Raw genomic sequence first — 20,316 nt, 5'->3', positions numbered from 1 at the left:
GTTTGGAGTCTTGAGTAGATCATTTGCATATGAAAAGATCTGGAAGGACTAGCTTTCCATGAACTATAGATTATATTCTCACCATTGTTCCTATCAATTTATCTGCTCATAAGACTTCAAAAAGAGTCTAGAAATGTGTAAACTCTTGAATAAGTATTAATCATAAACCTAGAGAGAGTTTAGACTTGAGTGAACTGTCTGGGATCCAAGAATGGTCAGACTGGCGAGACTAGATTTCTCCCATCTCTAGTCTGGAGGTGGCAAATCTGAGTCAATATATGAGGCACAAGAAAAGGTTTCAACAAATTCAAGGCTATCATCACCTTGACTAAAAGAGCACCATACCACTCTAGATGAGAAGAACCTAGATGATCCCCCAGATTGACCTCTTCAGCAGATCCGCTTTATCAAAAAAAAAAAAATCCAGTGACAAATAGAACTGCCAAGGCTTGCTAACAAGCTGTCAAGCTCAGTGAAAAAGTCAGTTCAAAATTCAATTGATTTTTTTTTGAGTCAGCAGGTTTTTGCAGGATAGACTGTTTATCCCGTGGACATGAGATTCTAGCTTAGACAATTAGAGAAGATGATTAATCAGTTCACCTGTGCACTATCCCCATCATAGCAAGTAGTCAGCATTTGGTCAGTCTAGCTGAGGAAGAGTAGTAACTCATCCATTCATAATGCCTTACATGCCCTATGCCAAAGATCTATCTCCAGAACTATCACCTGCTGTTCTAGTTGTGAATTGGCTTGGTCACAGGAATTTCCAGCATATGTACCCCATAACCACTGTGAATTCAGTTTGTTCCCATTCTTATTCCATCCACACCTCAATGGAGTCTTTGTTCGTGGAAGAATGTGCTCCAGGTGTTTATGTTGCCAGAAGATTGGTGTTGCCAATTTAAGATAGAGAGGTCTTGATGGTGAAACAATTAACATATAACCCTGGAATAAAACCACTAAAGTTTTATAGATTAAAAGCTTTTCTCCTCTAGGAGAAGCAGCAAGCAGTTTGTAAACTGCTTGAGAGCAGGAGTGAATAACAAAAGGCTAGGCAAAGTTAGAGAGAGAGAGAGAGAGAGAGAGAGAGAGAGAGAGAGACAGACAGACAGACAGACAGACAGACAGACAGAGAGAGAGAGAGAGAGAGAGAGAGAGATTCCAGTCCAGCTTAAATAGACTTCTATAGTTAGACAAGGGTGGTGCTCTGGTCTTTCCTGTCCCAAGGTGTGTGACCTATAAGTCCAATATGTCATTTTCTGTCAGGCTGGAAACAAGCATGGCCCATCAATTGTAAAGGTCAGGTGAATTGGAAACCAGAAACTGGAGGAGGGGGAAGAGCTAAGACAGCTTCCATCTTCACAAATTCACATTTAACAATGGAGTCACTTTGAACAACAGAGTTCCCCAGACAGGCACAAACAATATTTTTCCTTCTACAATTTTTTTTTTCTAATCACAACATCTCCTATGTCCCTAACTTCCTGAATCATTTAGAGAAATGCTTTTCAACTATTCTTAGTGTGAGATTTGAGTAAAATGTGCTGTCAAGATACAAATGGCATAGTTTTTTCCAAGCTAAATTGCAGCAATCAGGCTGTGCTCTGGGCTTGGCATAACTGTAATCCTTTGCCCTCACCCTTTGGATAAACTAGCCCACAACCATCCCAGAATTGTTTCACATAATTATTGTATTGCTTTGACCAGCACCAGGTATTCCCTGGACTTGGAGCTATGTTCTGGTCATAAAGATTTGCCATGAATCAAGCTTTGTCTCATTGTTGCCATTACTCCTCATTGCCAGGGCTATAGTTCATGTGTGGCCTCTAGTATATGTATTGAGATTTGCTCACACTAAAGTGGGTTTCCATGGGGGAGAGAGGAAAGAGGTTTGGGAGAGGGCACCACATGTAACTAGTTTTCCTCCTTGCTTGAAAGTAATTTCTCTCACTATAAAAGATAAACTTTCTGTTGGTTTGCCTTTGGTCTCTGCAGAACAAGAGGTTTGGTATTTCAATAGTTATGATTTTTATATTGAATAATATATGTATAATTTAGTTTCTAGAGAATCTTTTTACAGGCAGGCTCTGAGTCTGGGAAAATAATAAAAACAAAGCTAGTGATTTGTTTTAATTATGACAAGCCCTGCTTCTTCCCTGAATTCTGCTTGCTTGTGTTAAATGAAATATATCAGTATAACCTGTCCTAGATTATAATCCCAGACTATACAGTCAACCCAAAAGGACTATATTCCCACAGGACTCCTGCTTGTATGGTCATAAGTAATGTAATTGTTCTGTATCAATGGATACAGAAAGTTTTTTTTGACAGAATATAACACCCAACAGGGCAAAGAAGTTGATGGGGTTCCAATTAGTGAGCCCCATCTCCAACACTGAAATCTACTCTGAGTGACTTTCATGTGTTCTTGCTAAAACCAAGAATTCTAACTATGATTGGTCCTACAACCTCTATCTCTTCCCTCTTGCCCTAGGCCTTTGGTTTCCTGTGTTTTTGCTATCAGAATAGACTAACTAGTGTTATCTTTTAACCTTAAGCAAAGATCAGTCAAGTACATCCATCACCTAGAGTATTCTTTGATATACAAAACCCCTTTTTACAAGTATGTGTTATAATTCTATTAGAAGGTCTGTCCTGGGGCAGCTAGGTGGCGCAGTGGATAGAGCACTGACCCTGGATCCAGTCTCAGACACTTAATAATTACCTAGCTGTGTGACCTTTGGCAAGCCACTTAACCCCATTTGCCTTACAAAAATCCTAAAAAATAAACAAACAAACAAACAAACAAATAAATAAATAAGACCTGTCCTTATGGCACCAACTTCTGACCTCCAGGCCCACAACCATTTGTCTACATTTCTTCTCTCTTCCTGCCTCCTGTTTCCCTATATAAAGGAGGGTATGTCAAATGCCTCTTTGCTAGAATATCTCCCAACTCTCAGTCCACAATGTTAGCACAGTGCCCAATAAAATGCCAACTTGGTCCCAGTGTTAGGGTGGTGTGAACCCAACAAGGTGACCGCATACTATCTGGGTCTGGGATCTTGGAAGGTGATAGCATCTCTATACCTGTCCAATGCCTCCTGCTCTTATGATTGCTTTGTCTCCCTCTCTCCCCCCCTTCCCTCCCCCCTCCACCATCCCTGAGGTCATCTTTGCCAAGAACTCGGACCAGCCTGGGATGAGGTACATGTAGTAGTATTGGTCCTTTTCGGGACCCATGCCCCAGGGAACCATCTCCAAGATAGGATTAGAATTGGACAGCTCAGTCCAAGACTCCTTGAAGGTTATCATCAACTTGCTGGAGCAATATGGACATGGCGGGGGGGCAGCTGCCAAAAGAGGCTTGGGTGCTAGAAATAGGTGTTATGGGCTGCACAGATGATCCAAGAGGGTGCCTAGAATACCTCCAACCAACTGAGTTCAGGCACAGACATCACTGCAAAGCACCCAGAGCAGTGGCCCTTGCCCAGAAACAGGGCTAGTGGGATAGGCAGAACTGCCTTTGACTTTGCCAACTTCTCCTCACTGGTCCATCAACTTTTATGTATGTAGGTCACCAAGGTCCAATTCCAAGCTTGCTGAAGACTCCTGAAGCAGTTTCAAGCAGATGGCATCATAGATATGACAAAGAAATAAGGAGAGTGGCATTTATATGCATTCTGGAAGTTTCCAAACCATATCCAGCATGATATCTTTTCTGCTCAAGGACCCTTCCAACCCTGTGTCCATTTCCTCACTGCCACACTAGACCTGTCCAGGTAAGTATTCAAACCATTTGTGTTTGGGGCTGGGTTAGTTCAGAACTCCAAAGTGTTTTTCCTATTTTTGAGAACAAAGATTCTCTCTGAACTTAACCATACTTTCAGACCAAGGTGGGTCATCAACACCCACTCCTGTGAGCACCAAGAAGCCCTGGGGTGGATGAAAAGTGACCAGAAACAAGGATGGAGCTCTACAGAAAAATAGCAGGATCTGGAACAGGAAGGACAGGAGGCTGTAAGAAAGCTATTGACTTTAGAAAGGACTCTGTCTCTTCACCAGCTGACCAGTCTCTTCCAGGCCTTTATAGAAAGGACCTTGCCCTTGCCTAACTTTTTTGTTTAGGTTTTTGCAAGGCAAATGGGGTTAAGTGACTTGCCCAAGGCCACACAGCTAGGTAATTATTAAGTGTCTGTGACCGGATTTGAACCCAGGTACTCCTGACTCCAGAGCCGGTGCTTTATCCACTGCACCACCTAGCTGCCCCTGGCCTAACGTTTTTGACTCAAATTGTTTTTCTTTTTCCTGTTAAAAAAAATACAACACCCATTTCTGTTAAAAGAAAAAAATAGAACTCATAGGAATAGATAGAAAAAGAGCAAAAACGTATATATCTTAAAGAGTCAGCATTATGCATAATAAGGATCATCTAGAATCCTTTCCAATAAGGTCAGGGATTGAAATAAGAATGCCCATTGTTTACACTTCTAATTGACAGGATACAAAAAAATGACTATAGTAATTAGAAAAGAAAAGGAAATTAAGAGAATAAGACAAATAAGAGAATAAAGAAACTATATGGTTATGTATGTTGATTAAGTGATTGATTTACTTTATATCCTGCTAGTTTTTTGAAGTTTTAATTGCTTTGATTAATTTTTTTAGATAACTCTGTGGTTCTTTCATGTGCAATACATTAACAGAATATATATAAAGTAATAACAAAAACACAGTTAACTAAAAAATTAATTGAAGCAATTAATAACTTCAGAAATTTTGTGGCATATAAAGTAAATCAATTAACTGATTAACATATATTAAACTATGCCACACAAACAACAGCATTTTTATTTACACACACACACACACACACACACACACACATACACATATATAAAACCAAGAAAACCCAACACTAATGGATTAAGAAATTTTATTCAATGTAACTACAGAATATATAAAAATACTTGAGTCTATTTATCAAGAGACTCTCAAGATCTTTAGGTACAACTTCATAACACTTTTTTAGAGAAACAAAGTCAAATCTAAATAATTGAAGAAATTGTCATAGCTTTGTTGTTCAATCATTTCAATTAGGTCTAACTCTTCATGACCCTGTTAGAAATTTTCTTGGCAAAGATATGGAGTGTTTTGCCTCTTCCTTCCCCAGATCATTTAACTGATGAGGAAACCAAGACAAACAGGGTTACATCAAGCCCAGGATCACATAGCTAGTAAGAGTTTGAGGCTGAATTTGAACTCACATTCAGAATTCTATCTCACATTCAGAATTCTATACCCTACACCAAGGTAAGAAATGATTAAGACATAAGGGGTAATACTGTAAACAAATTAGGAAAGTAATGAATAATTTACTTGTCAGATTTATGAGAAGAATTTATGCCAAAGGAGATACAGAATATTGTGAAATGAAAAATGTTGATTATATTAAAATAAAAAGGTTTTACAAAAATCAATAAAACCGATTAGAAGGAAAGCAGAAAGCTGGGAAACAATTTTTACAGCCAGTGTGTTCTGATACAAACCTCAGAGAACTGAGTTAAATTTATAAGAATAAAAGTTTTTGCCCAATTGATAAAAAATCAAGGGACATGAACAAGCAGTTTTTTAGATGAAGAAACCAAAGCTATAGTCGTATGAAATAATGCTCTAAATTTGTAATGATTAGAGACATGTGAATTAAGACAACTCTGAGGTAACACTTCATATGTATCAGGTTGACTAATATGACAGAAAAGGGAAATTGATAGAAGTTGGAAGGGATATGGGAAAACTAGAGCACTAATGCTCTATTGGTGGAGTTGTGAAATGCTTCAACCATTCTGTGGAGCAATTTGTAATAATGTTCAAAGTGCTACAAAACTGGGCATACCCCTTCATCAGCAATAACATATTAGATTTGTACCAAGTTCTACTATTGCATCCAATGAAAGTGAGACTGCTGACTTTGGACAATGCTCCTTCACTTAAGTCCAATTTATATCATCACATCACATCCCTGATGTCATGGCCTTTTCAAGAAAAAAAAATCATAAAGATGGGGGAAAGATCTATATGTACAAGAATATTAATAGCAGCTCTTTTTATAGTGGCAAAGAATTGGAAATTCAGGAGATGCCCATTAATTGGGGAATAGTAGGATAATTTGTATATTATTGTACTAGAATACCATTTTTCTACAAGAAATGCTGAGCATTCAGATTTCATAAAAATCAAAAAGACTTACATGATCTAGTGCTAAGTGAAGTGAGCAGAACCTGTACACAGTAACAATATTATATGATGATAAACTAGGAGAGAGTTAAGCTCTTCTCAGCAAAATAATTATCAAAGATTCTCAAGATTGTGACTGGATTTGGAAAGACTGGGAAGATGTCAATCACATCTAGAGAAAGTACTATGGGATTTGAATGTAGATGGAAACATGCTATTTATAGTTTTTTTAAAAAAGGTTTTTTCTCTTAAGTTTTTTCTTTTGTTCTGATTCTTCTTTCACAACATGACTAATATGGAAATATGTCAATGATTATACATGTGTAACCTATATCAATAAGCATACTGTCTTGGGGAGGAGGAAAGGGAGAGAGGTAGAAAAATATGAAACTCAAAAATTACAAAAATGAATGTTGAAATCTATATTTACATGCAGTTGAATAAAATAAAAATGCTATTAAAACAAACTAAAAAAGATAAATAGATTGCTTCTAAGGAAAGAAACCCAGGTTCTCTACAGTAATATGAAAAAATGTTAAAAATTACTACTAATTAGAAAAAGTACAAATTAGAGCAATTCTTCTTAGATTGGCAAAGCTGACCAAAAAAAAAAAAAAGAAAATAACATATATGGGATGGGTAGTGGTAAAACAAGCACCTTGATATGGTCAAACTTTGAATTAGTCCATAGTAATTTGAAACTTTGCACAAAAATTTATTAAATCCAGTTTAAAGTGGTCATTCTTTGCTTCATTTCTTTCTTGTCTAACCTTAATCATTGAATGGGCATTACCTCGGTCAAACTGAGACCTATTAAAGACCTTAGCTTTTAAAGGCCAAGTTCTTCTATTGCATTCAGTGCCATCTCCAGTTGTCCTGATCCATATCTGGCCACTGGATGTCAATGTCTCCAGAGAAGAAAGTGAGACTGCTGATTTTGGATAAACCTTCCTCTCTTAAGTCCAATTTATATGAATGTCATGGCATCACATCCCTCATATCATGGTCCTTTTCAAGAACAAAGGACAAATAATACCTCTTCCAAACTTCATCAGTGGTGAGTGATATAGGGCAATCAATCTTGCCAATGCTCCCCCACTTTATTCCTGTGACTGAGACTGGTAGGAACAATTTACTTTCATCTAGGAACAAGACCAACCTTTGAATTCTACTGTCTTTCTGCCACCTGAAAGAGGTGTCCCTTCTTGAAGGTCTGATAAATACTACTAGGTTGATAGTGGAAGCCCTAGATCATATGGCCCCCCCTTACCAAGTTCTCCACAAATCCAACTGTTTCAAGTGGGGTTCAAAATAGACTACAAACCTTGAAGATACAAAGCAGGTTATTCAGGTGTCTCTTCCTATGGGTCCTTATGGTTCTGCAAGTCCTATTTCTAGAGGTCTTTGTCCATAAAGACCTGACTGAGTTGAACCTTTGGCAGGCACCAAGGGATGCCAGAATATGCCCTTGGTGTCTGGAGCTCCAAACTACTCAGAAACTACTTACTTATACTACTCTCAAAAAGCAATTTCTTGTTTCTTATAAGGTTCTAGCAAGAGATGAACAAATGACATAAACTCTGGAATCTTGACTCCTCCTTTGTCCAATAACCTTCACCTATATGACCTGGCTTCTGTAAAACAGCATTTTGCCTGATTAACCAATGATTTCATTTGTTACAAGAGAGGCTGCTGAACTTTAGTAGCCACAAATCAAGTATATCCTGGGTAGTAGTGGTCCTGGAAAGTCCTTGAAGTGGGCTGGACTTAAGACATGCAGTGATGGGAAAGAGATTATCTTCAATCTATATTAATTTCCTGTTGGTGTTTACGGGTCTGGGCAAGTAATATTAGGTTTGGAGAAGACAGGACTCAAAGACTTCTCCCTTTGAGGATCAATGGAAAAATTTTGCTAATGTATCCCACTGCATAGAGTTATTTGTAAGACAAATTAGCAACTATTAAAGATACCATATACTAAATAGCAGAGGTTGGAGAGTGTATAACATCAATAAGAATTTTGAGAAGGTGATGCCAAGTTATTCTGATATAGGACCAAATGATCCCTTTAATTAAAGATAATTGCCTGTTTTATTATTTATCTAACACAAGTCTCGAGTGGCAAAATGGCACTCTTATATCTTAGGGCAAAAAGTTTGCTCTTTGCTAATCAGTAGTTATATTTTCCATCTGTCTCCTTAAGTCAGGTTTCTAATGCGACAAATAAATTCTGCCCTAAGAAAGGAGAAAGTCCAGTATTATCTGAGATCAAGTCTCCAGAAAGACATCCTGAGATGTCTTTTTGGACCCCTCTGGCTTACTCTCTCCTTTATTTTTCCCCAGCATAGAGTTTACTGGGCCTCAAGGATTTTTCCTCCTCAGAGAGCTTCATAAAAGTAATTATAGTCAGATAAGTGTATACCATGGAAACAATATAAAGACTAAGAGACTGCCTTCTGTGGGGGATTGGGAGAGGGAAGCAAGATTAGGGGGGAAAATTATAAAAATCAAAACAAATAAAATCTTTTAAAAAAAGTAATTATAGTCCCTCTCAACAGATAGTATTTTTGCCTTTAGGATATCCAGGCAACTATTTCCCATAAAGTATTTGGGGGCTTGAAGTATAATATTGGAAAATTTTTTGCTTTTTAATAGCACAAGGAAAATAAAACTGTTGCCATATAACTGTGGTGGGTATGTATTAGCACTGAAGAAAGATTACTTACTGGTAATTCTAGGTGATATGGGGGGGTGAGGGAGCCTCTTTAGCCCTTACAGAAGAAGGGGTGGCCTCTATAGAGACCTCTAATAGAGTAAGGATTTTGTATTATTCCCTTGATAGAAGTTTTTGGGAGGAGGAAGTTTGGTACGTAGGTTAGGGAATATTGGATAGTTGGCAATAGAGAGAGAATCTCTAGTATCAGTTAGATCCAGAAACAACCTAATACAAAAGACTTATGACTTCTTAGCTACTTTTGTGAGGATGGCACTGATGTAGAATAAAGATTGTTCCAGAAATGTCCATGCTTTCACTGATGCTTCTGGCGCTGCTCCTACTGATCATTACCACCTCATATCAAGAGAAGAAGTATATGACTACTTCACAGTACAATCAACTAGGTTTTAGTGTTCTTGGTGCAACTGTGGTCCAATTTACATTAAGAGATACATTGTGTACTTCAAAGATTTGGCATTATGCCACCACATGGATATTTCATTACTACATGTTGAAATTTGAGATTTGAACTTCCCAAGATAGGGAAGAAAGACCTGGGACTTTTGGCTATCTTTTCTCTAACAGTTTTGCCTTCCTATTGCTTGGTTTATTTGGTTGTTTTGTTTGTGTGTTTCCTTGTTCTCATATTTCCTTATTTTCTTAGTACTGCCCTTTACAGAAAAGACTGACTTTTACAAGTTTTATAAACATTTAAATAGTGGAAAGTCTTTAAGAAGATTCTAAAAAACTTGTCACCCAGCTTCTTTCCTCCCTCATAAAAGACATTTCCTTCTGAGTGCCAATCCTGTTGATAATTTTAAGAACTTTTAATTAATTTTAATTAATACGTATTAATAATTTTATAATAAATAGCATCATTTATTAATAAAATTAATATTTTGTTATAAGGTTTGTAACTATATATAGACATAAATAGGTATATATGCATGTACAAAAATGTTATTTTACTTGATCCTCACAACATCCATATGAAATATGTATTATTATTTCCCTTATTTTGCATATAAAGAAACTGAGGGTGATAAATGTTAAGTGACATGCCCACACAGTCTAGGGTAGTAAGTCTATGAGGCAGAATTTGACCAGAGGTGGTCAGATTTGAACTCAGGTCCTCCTGCCTCCAAAACTGGTTCTCTATCCACTACACTACCTAGCTGCTCCTAATTCTCTCATCTTCAAAGAAATTTAAAACAAGATATCATTAGGAAAATGCAATAAGAAATAATACTATCAATATCACCAAACTCCAGGGTTATATTGTATATTCCCTAATGTTTTGATTTTATTTTTCTAGGTACAAATACTCAAATTTTCTTTTACTGTGCTCTACAATTCAAAAAAATCAAATAAATCAGCAAATGTTTACTTGTTTGGTCTACTTCAGGCCAGGCACTTATCAAAATACTAGGAATACAAATAAGATGAAATTGACCTTATTGTCAACAAACTTATATTCTAATGGGGTTGGGTTGAAGTGGGACAAATGGAAGATTTTAGAACTTTCAATGTCAAAAATTTATTCTAGGATTCCTTTCATTCTATTTTTCATTTTAATGATCAATCCTTGCCCTTAATCCACAGGAAAAAAATTATAAAGAACAGGAATCCCTGCTAAATCAGTTCATGTAAATTAAGATTTAGTTGTTCCTTGACATGAGAAGTTGTGCTGGACATAAAACACAGATCATTCTGAATTCAACTGAGCTCTGTGAAACAGTTTCCTAGCTGTCAGGTTAATCTAATTGTACAATTTTTTACACAACTATTTTTGTGGTGGGATCTCATGGCCTGATATCAGGGACATCTGCCGGAAGTAAGATGTCTGTAAGAGTCTACAAACACTTCAGCTGGCCTCATGGCCGTTTGCTGAAGCCACAGCCTGGGCTTGCTTCTCTTCTCTGGTTAAGTGGTGAAAAATTGACAGTATGGTTTTAGCTATCAATCAACCCTGGTGTTTTCATCCTGATGAATACTGTGGGGAAAAAAATAGACAAAATTAAAAACTCAGATCAAATTATCCATTTTAGGAAAAGAAACATGGGCTTCCTATGTGGTCAGTGAAGTTTTCCTGCACCTGCTATTCTTATTTATAGGAAAATTTGATCCAAATTAGTCACAAATATACATATACATATATACATAAATATATAGACACATTCAATGATCAACTGTCACTTCTAGAAATCTAGTTCCCTTACAGCAACAAGATATAAATATACTATGCTGATGCTCAAAAATCCCTTTTTCCTCTCAATAAAAATGGAACTTGCTTTTTGGCATGGAGACTAAAAGTCAAGATAGAGTGTTCATTAAATCAGTGTAGTAAGCAACCCACTTCTGAGAGGTCCCCATATCTGAGATTAGTCATTCATAACAAACTAAATTAATTTTCTTTTTAAAATATTGTTACTCGACTCAGAGATCAAGGAACTTTAATCTCCATCTATAATTTACCCAGATTTTAACAGCATTTAACAAAATTTCTATTTAGTTTTCTGAGACATGGAATTTTTATATGCTGAGTAGGTGGATTTTGAACTTATTGAGGAGTCAGAGTCATAGTAGACAATGATGAATCAATGTCAACTAGGAATGAAGTTTTCAATAGGATATTCCAGTAATCTATAGTTGGTCTTCTATTATTTAACCTTTTAATCAATGATTAGGATTGACATGATTACTAAACTACCAAATACACATTTAGGAGAAAAAGCTAACATAATAAATGACAGAATTGGGATCCAAAAAAAGATTGTGATAGGTCAAACAATGAGCCAAATCTAACAAAATTAAGCTTAATAGGCATTATTTAAGTTCCATAAAGTCTAAAAGAATTCTCCCAAAACCTAACAACAAATACTTTAAAAATGCAAGATGAGAATTATGGAAAGAGCATGTCATTTGAAAAAAATACGTATCATACTATTGGTGTACTATCAGTTCAACATTGTGATACCTCACCTAAGAAAGCTAATATAATCTTAAACTACATTGAGATGCAACTCAAGACTAGAAAGGAGAAAGAATCATTGCATCATTTATTCATTCATTCATTTATTTAATTATTTTGAATTTTAAAATTTTTCCCCTAATCTTTCTTCCCTCCCCCAACCCATAGAAGGCAGTCTGTTAGTCTTTACATTGTTTCCAGGGGGTACATTAATCTAAGTTGAATGTGATGAGAGAGAAATCATATCCTTAAGGAAGAAACATAAAGTATAAGAAATAGCATAATTACATAATAAGATAATGCTTTTTTAAAAATTAAATGTAATAGTCTTTGGTCTTGTTCAAACTCCACAATTCTTTCTCTGGATACAGATGGTATTCTCCATTGCAGATACCCCAAAATTGTGCCTGATTTTAGCATTGATGGAATGAGCAAGTCCATTAAGGTTGATCATCACCCCCATGTTGCTGTTAGGATGTACAGTGTTCTTCTATTTCTGCTCATCTCGTTCAGCATTACTTCATGCAAATCCTTCCAGGCTTCCCTGAATTCCCATCCCTTCTGGTTTCTAATAGAACAATAGTGTTCCATCACATACATATACAACAGTTCATTAAGTCATTCCCCAATTGATGGACATTCACTCTATTTCCAATTCTTTGCCACCACAAACAGAGCTGCTTTGAATATTTTTGTACAAGTGATGTTTTTACCCTTTTTCATGATCTCTTCAGGGTATAGATCCAGTAGTGGTATTGTTGGATCAAAGGGTATGCACATTTTTGTTGCCCTTTCAGCATTGTCCTTTCTGGTCCTATTGGCCAGTCTGAGAGGTGTGAGGTGGTACCTCAAAGATGTTTTAATTTGCATTTCTCTAATAAGGAGTGAATCATTGCATTCTTAACTAGTCAGACCATACCTAATATATTATATTCCAAGTACCACATTTTAAGGATGTTGATAAACTGGAAAATGTGCAGAGGAAGGCAAGTAGGGACCAAAGGTAAATCCTATGTAATAAAGTATCAAAGAAATTCAGGTTGTTAAAATGGAGAAAATAAAATTCAGCAGTCACATGATAACTATCTTCAAGTACATATGCAAAAAAGCGATTAACCTGCTTGACTTTAGAAAAATAGAATTAGGAGTAAAGAGTGAAAGTTCCAAAGAAGTGAATTTAAACTTAATAAAGGAAAACGTTCTTAACAAAAAGAGCAATACAAAATTGTAATGGACTGCCTCAAGGGATAATGGATCCCTCCTACTTGGAGATCTTCAATCAAAGACTTGGTAACCACTGGCTGGACATTATATAGGCAGAATTATTGTTCAGGTACAGGCTGGACTAGAGTCTTTAAGGTCTTTTCCAACTCCAATAAACTGTAAAAAAGATGATAAAGCAAAAGAGTAAAAGAATTACTCCCTACAATCAAATTGAATTATGTAATTAGTAATACAAGAATGATTCAACATTAAAAAATACAAAACTGACATAAACAAAAATGAATGAACAAAAAAAGTTATCAAGTGCTTATTATATCTAAAATACTCAGGATACAAATATAAAAGTAAAGTAATTTTCTGTCCTCAAGGAGTTGCATTTTTTATGACAGAGTGGTGAATAGGAAATTGTATTTTGTTTGCATAGTTGCAGCATGATGAATGGAACCATAAGAGATTACATAAAATAGATTTTCCAAGAGTGATGACCAAATTGATTTGACTTTTAGAACTAGAAGGTGGTAATGGGGACTAGATATATGGGCATAGTGGCTGATATGATAACTGAAGAAAAAGTGAAGATATGGATAGAGTCTAGGTTAATGATTAGAAAAACCACCATTCAAGAAAACAAAGTATTGTAACATATATATATATATATATATATATATATGTATATACATATATATATATATGAGCATCACAGGAAACATTATACAAATTTCTCATTAGTTATAAGAATAAAAAAGACTATGATAGCTCTACAAATACTAGCTCCAACTATATAACGATTAGTATCTATATATAGATATATATACACACATATATGAAACTTATTTTAACAAGGAAAAAGATATTCTTAAATGCAAATGTTAGTTTATTTAAAATCCAAGCAGAAACTTTTAAAAAAGATGATATTATCTAATTTTTAAAAAATTATATGCAAAGAGAGTTTTCAGCATTAATTGTGGCAAAATTTTAAGTACTATCTTTTTATCCCTTCCTCCTTACCCTGCACCCCTCCCCAAGACAATATTTTATGAAAGAAGAATCAAAACAAAATCGAAAAATGAGAATTAAAAAAACAAATTGAAAAAATTGAAAAAATATGATTTGATCTACATTCAGAGGCAGTTTTCAGGTAAAGAAATTAAAACTAATTATAATCATAAGAAAAAATTCTCTAAGTCACTGTTAATTAGATAAATACAAATAATCAGATTGGCTAATATGACAAAAAACAGAAATTATAAATGTTGGAGGGGAGTGGGAAAACTGGAACACTAATGTACTATTGCTGAAATTGTGAACTTATCCAACTATTCTGGAGAGCATTTTGGAGCTATGTTCAAAGTTTTATCAAACTATTTATATTCTTTTGTCCAGTAATACTACTGCTAGGTCTATATCCCAAAGAGATCATAAAAAAAGGAGCCATATGTACAAAAATATTCATAATAGTTCTTTTTATAGTAGCAAAATATTAGAAACTGAGTGAATGCCCATCAATTGAGAAATGGCTGAACAAGTTGTGATATATGAATGGAAGGGAATACTATTGTTCTACAAAAAGAAGTGAGCAGGTAGATTTAAGAAAAACCTGATGATGAGTAAAGTGAGCAGAACCAGGAGGACATTGTATGCATTAACAGTAGTATTGCAAGAAGATCAAATGCTTGACTTAGCTGTTCCCACCAATAAGTGATCAAACACAATTCTGATAAAAAAAAATAAACAATTATGAAGGGAAAATGTCACCCATATCCAGAGAAAGAACTATGGACTTTGAATGTAGAACAAAGCATATTTTTTCCATTTTTAAAAAATTTTACTCTGTCTTTTTTGTGGGTTCTATCACTTTAGAGTCTGTTTAGAGGCTTCATTTAAAGTTGTTCTAGAGGGAAACTAGGGAAAAATTTGGGAGCTTCTTAGCTTCTCTCCATCATCTTGGTTCTACACAGGAAGTCCTTTTTAAGTCTTTCAAAGTATAATGCTGCTGTTTTTTGTAAATTGATCTTTGAGTTATATTCACTTTTATCCTCCTCAGTCCACTTAAATTTTCTGAGATTTTTTTGAAACTCCCTTTCTTCATTTCTTATTACACAATAATATTCCATTACATTCACATATAATAATTAGTTCAGTCACTCCCCATTTGGTGAAAAATAACTTTGGTTTCAGTTTTTTGCAGTTACAAAAAGTACTATGAAAAATATTTTTCCACACATGGGTCCTTTCCCTCTTTCTTTGATCTCTTTAGTCTAATAGTGGTCTTTGCTGAATCAAAAGGTATTTATAGTTTAGGAAATTTTAAGGACCCAAATTGCTTTTGAAAATGGCTAGAGGTGCGGCTAGGTGGTGTAATGGATAAAGCACCCGCCCTGGAGTCAGGAGTACCTGGGTTCAAATCTGGTCTCAGACAATTAATAATTACCTAGCTGTGTGGCCTTGGGCAAGCCACTTAACTCCATTTGCCTTACAAAAAAAAACCTAAAAAAATGGCTAGAACAATTCAGAGTTTCTGAACCATGCAACAATGCAGTAATGTGCTTGCTTTCCCTTAGCCCCACCAACACTGCCTTTTTTTCATTTTTTTTAGTTTTGTCACTATAGTGAGTATGAAGTAAATGAAATATTAAATTGCTTTAATATTCATATATTTAATTGCTAATGATTAAAAACACTTTTTTACATGACTTAATTACATAAAATATACTTTTTTGCCTTGAAATTTGCCTCTTCATATTTTTAAACCATTTATCAATTGAGGAATGCACTATTCTAATAAATTTGAATCAGTTTCCTGTATATCTTAGAAATGAGACCTTTAGGAAGGAAACAACAAAGAATCTGATGGATAAAATTATTAGTTTTGGGAAAATAATATTAAAAATAATTTTTAAAACTCAAAATATTTTTATGTCATTAAAAAGTTTTGGAGAGAGAAATACCACTTTGAATGAGTACAAAATAAATTGATCTGGGAGATAATCTATCATAGCCTATAAATAAAGAATAGCCTGAATTATTAAATGAGTAACAATCATTAATTATAATTTGGCCACAAAATATAGCAAATATCCTGATGTAGCTTAAAGTAATTTACAGGATTAGTGTTTTACATATCATTTTACCAAGGGTATATTTTGAAAAGTTTGACAAAATAACAAGAAATTTGGAATCAGACTTTTAACTTTTTGTTTGTCTATATCAAATACCCCTTTGACTGTCCAATGCTTTCTTAGAATGTTTTTAAATGCTTAGTATAGAATACATAAGACTACAAAGAAATTCAATTATACTATAGTACCGTTATCAAAATGTGAACAAAAATGCTTGTGTTCCAGGTATTTCACAGAACAAATATTCTGGAATCTCAAGGGAAAGAATGGAAAGAAAGGAAAGAAAAAGGAAAAAAAAATGGAATGTAGGGATAGTAGTATTTCCAGTCCTGAAATTATTTTATATGAAGCACAATAATCAAAACTACTTGTTATTGGTTTTTAAAAATGTAAGTGGAATGGACTAGAAAAACAACTATCAAAAGCAATAGATTTCAAATAACCAATATTCAGTATACCCCAAAATATAAATTACTCTGGGAAAAACTTCCCTTTCAACAAGAGTTAAAGAGAAAAATGTAAAGTATTTGGAAGAAATTAAGTGAAGACCAACATCTTAAGCATGAGAAGTATATGGCATATTGGCACATCATAGAATTTTGACCTGAATGAGACAGATATCTCTCACAGTTAAAGCTAGGAGAATTCCTATCATATAAGAGAGGAGATCACAAAAAAGAAAATAGTTTTAATTACATGAAATCAAATTAGATTTGTTTGAATAAAATGAATATAGCTGTTCACTAGGAAAAAACAACTTTTTGTATCATTGACAAGGGAAATCTGTTATTTAAGATATATCAAGAATTAATGGGGGTGGCTAGGTTGCACAGTGGATAAAGCACCAACCCTGGAGTCAGGAGTACCCGAGTTCAAATCTGACCTCAGACAGTTAATAATTTCCTAGCTGTGTGTCCTTGGGCAAGCCACTTAACCCCATTTGCCCTGCAAAAACCTAAAAAAAAAAAGGAATTAACACACATACATAAGACGTAGTCATTTTCCAGTGTTTTTTTTAGAGGACATAAAAAGATACTTTTCAGAGAAAAATTATGAACTATTAGCAACCATATGAATGACTGCTATTCACAAATAATCAAAGAAATGTAAGTCAAAACAGAGGCAGCTAAGCTGTTACAGTGGTTAAAGGGCTGGGTCTAGAAGACTCATCTTCCTGAGTTTAAAAGTGGCCATAGACATTTACAATCTTTGAAAACCTGGGCAAGTCTCTAAGTCCCATTTGTTTCAGTTTCCTCATTTAATAAATGAACTGGGAAAGGAAATGGCAAATAACTCCAGTATCTTTGTTAAGAAAACTGCGAATGAGGGGGCAGCTAGGTGGCCCAGTGGATAGAGCATCAGCCCTGGAGTCAGGAGGAACAGAGTTCAAATCTGACCTCAGACACTTAATTGCCTAGCTGTGTGACCTTGGGCAAGTCACTTAACCCCACTGCCTTGCAAAAAAAACCAAAAAGAAAACTGCAAATGAGGTCCTGAAAGTATCAGACAAGACTGAATAATAACAAAAAAATCAAAGCACCTCATATCCAGGATATTAATGTTTCAATATACAGAGATAGCTAATGTTTGGGGCATATGTAGAAGACAAAAGTTCTAACACACTGATGACAGAGGAGATGTTGGTACGATCATTTTGGAAAGTAGTTTGGAAGTATGTTAAAATTTTGATTAAAAAGTCCATTTACTTTAACCAAAAGTTCTGACCATTAGGCCTATATTCCAATAAGATCATAAAAAGAAAAAAAAAGGTACCTTGTCAGTTAACAAAAAATACAAATAAAGTAGATCTCCATTGATTGAGGAATGACTAAACAAATTGTGATATATAAGTGTAATGAATAGTACTGAACCATAAAAAACAAAAACAAAAAACTGAGAGGTAGCATAGTGTAATAGTTGACTCTAGAATCATGAAGAACTGAGCTTAAGTCCAGCTCTGACAGAGGATGGATATGAAAGCCTCTGTAAATCAGTATCTCAAGCAACTCTCAAGGACTCTCAACTTTCCAAAATTTCAACTTTCTCAAAAATAATCAACTACTCAGTCAACATTCAGAAAGGAATGGAATGATATATGAAAATCATTTTGCAAATTTTGCTCTACAAATTTCAGTTAGTATCATTATAGTATTTTAGAGAATTTTTACTAATTCTTCTCACTTATTTTGCTATCCCTTGAGAATTTCCCACATATTAGTGGAATATTTCATTACCTTAATGTTTGAGAAACTCAACCTGAAACATCAATAAAAATCAGTAGAATTGTAGTAACTTTTTACATTTAATTGATTTGAATAAAAAATAGTTGTTATATCTATTTAGTCCTTCCCAATTCCCAGAAGAAAGTTTCATTTACTTTTTCCTCATATGATTGACCCAAAATTCTTTCTTCTGATTCTTCATTTTCTGTGCTACTTTATTTCATAAAGGCCTTTCCCTCATTCTTATATTCTTTATACTTATTTGCCTGATATTATATTATATTGTCATAATATTAATCTTTGATTTATTTAACCATACCCCTTTTGATGACTTCTTCCACTACCTCAAGGGATTTTTTTTGTCAATTAAATATAATTATTGTATATATGTTTTGTTTATTTCTAAAACAAATAAGCATTGTTTACTCAGCTTAAAAGAAACATAGAATTGTGAAAAAAACCCACTAGGTATGACTATAATGTAATTTGCTAACATTTTAAGTGCCAGAAACTATACATTCAAATAAACATTGTCTTCTTCAAATCAGGAATTAGAGAGGCATCCTCTCCTAATATCCATTGAAAAACCCTCAGGTTCCAATCAATAAATCAACAGCTAATCAACAAACATTTATTAAGTGCTGATCATATGACCATTACTGGGTATATACAAACCAAAATGAAAGTCTTTTTTATATAGGGAGACAACATGGACAAATGAAAGCATATACAAAATAAAGAGGTAAGAATAGGAAATAGGAGTAGAGGGGAAGATTAGCAACTGGAGATTAAGAAAAAAACCCACGTTGAAGGTGATTCTTGAGCTGAGCTTAAAGAATGTAAGAATTCCTTAATGGCAGAAGTAAAGAGAGCACATTCTAAGTCATAAATGAAGAGGATCAATATGACATCAAGATGTTGGAGTCAAAAGATAGTCTTTAAAAAAGACTCAGAACTGACAGATGAAGCTTCATAGCAAAAGAACAGAAAGACCAGTTTACCATGAAGGATTAACTAATATAAAATAAACTGGAAATAGTAAGATGATGGCATGATGGGGAGCAATTTAATTGCCAAACAGAAAAGATTGTATTTCATCATAGAGATAATAGCCAGCTATTGAAGTTTATTGAAAAATAAGAGTTACATAATCAGAATTGTGTCTTAGGAAAATCACTTGAATCATTGTGTCAAGGATGCATATGGGAAGAAAGAGATCATTTTGGTCTAATTATTCATAATAACTACAACCTCATCCTAAATATAATATTCCTACTCCTGAGAATATCTAATGTAAAACAGTTCATTGCAAGGAGAGTTAAATTATATAAATATAAATACCTTTTGATTCAGCAAGACCACTACTAGACTAAAGAGATCAAATAAAAAGAAAAAGGACCCATGTGTGGAAAAATATTTTTCATAGTTCTTTTTGTAGCTACAAAAAACCGAAACCCAAAGTTGTTTTTCACCAAATGGGGAAGGACTGAATTAATTATCATATGTGAATACAATGCAATATTATTGTGTAATAAGAAATGAAGAAAAGGAGCTTCAAAAAAACCTGGGAAAATTTAAGGAGGATAAAAGTGAATTGAATTCAAAGATCAATTTACAAAACACAGAAGCAGCATTATACTCTGAAAGACTTAAAAACGACTTCCTGGGTAGAAGCAAGATGGTGGAGAGAAGCTCCCAAAGATTTTTCCAGTTTCCCTCTGAAACAACTTTAAATGAAGCCTCTAAACAGACTCTAAAGTGATAGAACCCACAAAGAGACAGAGTGAAACAATAGCTCAAGATATCTTGGGACTTCCTCTGGAGTCT

The 20,316-nt window shown here is 34.5% G+C and overlaps 1 pseudogene; it reads left to right on the top strand.

Moving 5' to 3' along the window:
• The first annotated feature begins 3,241 nt into the window (after nt 1–3,241).
• LOC141498769 (secernin-2 pseudogene) lies at nt 3,242–4,166 on the top strand (annotated as a pseudogene).
• The last annotated feature ends 16,150 nt before the right edge of the window (nt 4,167–20,316 follow it).

This window comes from Macrotis lagotis, chromosome X (genome assembly GCF_037893015.1).
Source record: "Macrotis lagotis isolate mMagLag1 chromosome X, bilby.v1.9.chrom.fasta, whole genome shotgun sequence".
In the NCBI taxonomy this organism is placed as follows: domain Eukaryota; kingdom Metazoa; phylum Chordata; class Mammalia; order Peramelemorphia; family Peramelidae; genus Macrotis; species Macrotis lagotis.
Note: the sequence above shows the minus strand (reverse complement) of the source record. Positions and strands in the feature narration are given on the sequence as shown.